At 41.0% G+C, this 4,340-nt stretch overlaps 1 pseudogene; it reads left to right on the top strand.

Moving 5' to 3' along the window:
- The first annotated feature begins 1,544 nt into the window (after nucleotides 1-1,544).
- On the top strand, nucleotides 1,545-3,271 carry LOC119513861 (annotated as a pseudogene).
- Nucleotides 3,272-4,340: the final 1,069 nt, after the last annotated feature.

The raw sequence follows: 4,340 nt of genomic DNA, 5'->3' as shown, positions 1-4,340 counted from the left end.
ACAAGATAAAACATTCTGGCAAGACACGTAAAAGAAAAACAAGTGAGAAAGTTTGTGAAGACACAGGACATTTGAAGATATGATCTAAAAATTAAAAAAAAAATGGCAAGTGTTGTCTTAATTCCTCTATGATGCTACAAAATATTTTAACTTTTGCTGGGGAAATGCAATTTGAATGGACTCAGATGCAAAATTCTAGGACATAGTTAAATTGCCAAGACTGTATTGAGTTCCTTCAAATTTTATAGTAATTTCTAAGTAGCCAACAGACAGACTTAGTTTTCTCACTTGGTAGTCATAACACAATCATTTCCACAATTACTGCCAAGGCTATTGAGAATTTAATGCATTTGGATGTCTCTGAAGATACATTTTAAAGTTCTTGCTATACAAGCCAAGATGGTCAAATCGTTGAAGCTTGGCAAAGATTAAGAGAGGTTGTTTGTTCCTTTTCTATATAATTATTGTGCAATAACTAAGAATCATTTTGCATTCAAATAATAAAGGATTTTGTAAGATATTTTGGATATTTTTACTTAGTCCCAAGTATTAATGATATGCCAAGTATTAATGAGTATGATATTTAAATAATGATGTCTAAGGGTTAGGACCAACACTGGTTTCACTCTTGTAGAGCTATACACTGACCAGAGGAGATTTGATTCAGTATTTCGTTCTTCTTGCTCTGGAATCAATAGTAACAATGACCAGGTGTCATACAAAGGAAATACACTTTGTAGAAGCAGTCCCAACCTAGAATGACAAGTCTGCCAGTCATCTTCACATCTGAGCAAATTCCCATATGGTACTCGTGTCCATTTGATGTGCTTGTTGAGTAATTTCGTGGTAGATAACATTACCACTCCTTGTATTTATCTTCTTTGCCATATGAATTTTCAGTTTCTCTCATTAAAGAGTTACATTTTATCTCCCTTTCCCTTGACTTTGTGATCAGTCATGAGACTTGTTTTGGCCAATAGAATACGGTAGAAGTCCTGTGTGCCAGTTCTGAGCCCAAACCTTAGGAGACTGTGTGTGTTCGCTGGCTTTCTTGTGCTTCTGCCATATCTGTGAGAAGAATATGACTAGGCTAGCCGTTCTAGGCTCAGGAGGAAGTTGAGAGAATGTGGAGCAGAACCATCCAGCCAACCCCAGTCTGGACTAGCTAATCTCCAGCCAACTTGCATTGCACGAACTAAATAAACGTTTATTGTTGTATGCCACTGAGGTTTGGGGGAAGTTGGTTATGCAGCATTATTGCAGCATTATTGCCGCAGTAGTTGACTGACAGATCCTCCAAATCCGCTCACGATTGTCAGGAAATTTCTTGACCTTATTAGATTTCAGAAGCTGATCATTGTCTCGTGGATTAAATAAGGAATTTAATTGGAGAACTAACTGGCTTTATTCTTGAGCTCTAGATGCATTAAACACTCTTTCTGGGGAGTTGATCCCAGTCTCCGGTAAAAAAGAGTCGGCTCCGGCTCCGGAAAAGCAGCTGTCAGCGCAGGGCCCGGCGGCGGCTGCTTTGAGCAGCCGGGAAAATGGGCGGCCTCGCGATATTGTGTTCTCAGGAGGAAGGACCTCGCCACCCCGCTCAGGCAGGGGCGCGCTCCGGCACTCGCGCGCTGGCAGAGGAGCTGCAGGAACCGCGGGGCCGAGCCACCGCAGGCAGACCCGGAACCAGCGTGGCCCGAGCGCCCGCGCCGCCCGCGACAGTGAACGGGGAGGGCATCTGCAGCGCCCTGCCCACCGTTCCCTACCAGAAGCTCGGGAACCCGCACTACCTGAGCTGTCTGCCCGCCACTCCCACTGGCACGTTCAGTGAAAGAAATGATGTCTTGAGAAAAGCTGAAATTTTACACAAAGCTAGATTTAGTTACATTCTTCCAATCTGGGAATTTTCATTGAGCCTGGATTTTTGGAAATAGTTACTGAATGCATGCCAAATGGATCATTAAATGAACGCCTACATAGGAAAACTGAGTAACCTGATGTTGCTTGGCTATTGAGGTTTCGCATTCTGCATGAAATTGCATTGGGCATAAATAATCTGCACAATATGAATCCTCCTCTACTTCATCATGACTTGAAGGCTCAAAACATCTTATTGGATAATGAATTTCATGTTAAGATTGCAGATTTTGGTTTATCAAAATGGCGCACAATGTCCCTATCACAATCATGCAGTAGCAAATCTGCACCAAAAGGCAGGACAATTATTTATATGCTACCTGAAAACTGTGAACCTGGACAAAAATCAAGGGCCAGTGTTGAGCATGATATATAGTTATGCAGTTATCACTTGGGAAGTCTTATCTAGAAAACAGCCTTTTGAAGAAGTCACCAATCCTTTACAGATTATGTATAGTGTGTCACAGAGACATCAGCTTGACACTAATGAAGGAAGTTTGCCATTTGATATACCTCATCAAGCATTTATGATTTCTGTAATAGAAAGTGGATGGGCACAAAATCCAGATGAAAGACCATCTTTCTTAAAATGTTTAATAGAGCTTGAACCAGTTCTGAGAACATTTGAAGAGATAACTTTTCTTGTAGCTGTTATTCAGTTAAAGAAAACAAAGCTACAGAGTATGTCGAGTGCTATTCATTTGCCTTGACAAGAAGAAAATGGAGTCCTCTCTGACCATACCTGTAAATCATGGTCCACAGTAGGAGTCATGTGGATCCTCTCAGCTCCATAAAGCTAGTAGTTCTTCTGGAGCCTCAAGGTCCCTGTCTGCTCCTCAGAACAATGAATTTTTATCTAGAAAAACTCAAGATGTTTCTTCAGTGCTACATCACTGTCAAGTAAATCACAGTTGGGATAGTAACATTTCTGCAGCTCAAAGGACTAAACTATGTGATCAAAAGACCTTCCCTTGCTCTTCAGCAATAATACATCCACTCTCAGCTGAGGGAAATTCAGAATATCGGGAGACTGATATAGCCCTACTGTGGATCCAGAGTAAAAGGGAGGACGTTGTGAACTAGATGACTGAAGCCTGCCTTAACCAATCTCTAGCTGCCCTTCTGACCAGGGATTTGATCATAAAGGGAGACTATGAACTTATTAGTACCAAACCTACAAAGAACCTCAAAAGTGAGGCAATTATTGGGCACCAGTGACATCAAAGGAGAAGAATTTGCCAATGTTATGGTACAAAAGTTGAAACGTAACAAACAAATGGATCTTCAACCTTACTTGGAAATACTTGTGTTTTCTAGCTCCCCATCTTTAAGTTTATTTCAAAATAAAAGCTTATAAGTGAATTTTTCAAGAAGAAAAAGAAATACTCTTTCTGGCGCTTGCAGAAATTTTAAATAGAGGTCAAGTCTGGCAGAATATCACTTATCAATTATCATCTACACATTGACATCTCCAAAATATTTGTTTTTCTGCTCTGGGCAAGGGCTTCACTGTAATTAAGTCAGTCTCCACAGATCTTAATACCTCCACTGGTTCTTTTTCTTTCCTCTCCATGCCTGAGGTTACAGGAGGCATGTTGGAATCCAGCCAAATTATAAGAGCATTGGAAGACACCATGTCACTCTTCAGGTAATTCTGACATAAACAGGGGTTACTATTGGGTACGTGGAAAATGTTATAATGATTAGAAAAATTTCTGCAGGAGAAAATTCTCTTTGTTTTGGTGTTCTTTCTGGGACCATCTAGGGCTTTCTTGAGTAAAAATCTGGGCACAGTAACTGTGCTAGACATAAGCTTATGACCTCTCATGGCAGGAACTCGCGTATGACTATGCCAGATCTTGTCGAGCCACAACCATGAAGCTTCAATAAAATGAAGTCTTTCTCCAGCTGTTGAGATCTCTGTGGCTTACAGACTGCTTCTGACATCTTCTAGAACACACTTCGCCTCTCCTCTTCCATCAAAGAGAGATGGGAGAGCTCGCTGGTGAGGGTCACACTACTGTGTCCTGGAGTCAAAATGGACCCACTGAATACTTGTGACACATCCCAATCTCAGTTAATTTGATTTGATATAATGGAGCCGTGATCAAAGTCTCATTATTGAAAGTGTCAATTTGAAGCTAGAGTAATTTTATTGTTATAGATGTCTGGAAATGCTAGAGGAATTTCTTTCTAAAACTCAGGATGGAGTAAGACACTGCCACACTTATTTTCCAAATGACTACATTGAGATGATGTGTCCTGAAACAGATGGGGCACTCCCTTCCTGAATATGAAGCACTCTCTTGAATATAGGTTCCCTAAAGCCTTTGATTGAATTCAGACAGGCTTCTGGGTGTTCTTAGGGAAAGAGTCTGTTATAGAGATGGCCTGAAGACAGCTAAGCAGTGCCCTGTCCTTCTTTC

The sequence above is a fragment of the Choloepus didactylus genome, chromosome 1 (genome assembly GCF_015220235.1).
Source record: "Choloepus didactylus isolate mChoDid1 chromosome 1, mChoDid1.pri, whole genome shotgun sequence".
NCBI lineage: Eukaryota > Metazoa > Chordata > Mammalia > Pilosa > Megalonychidae > Choloepus > Choloepus didactylus.
Note: the sequence above shows the minus strand (reverse complement) of the source record. Positions and strands in the feature narration are given on the sequence as shown.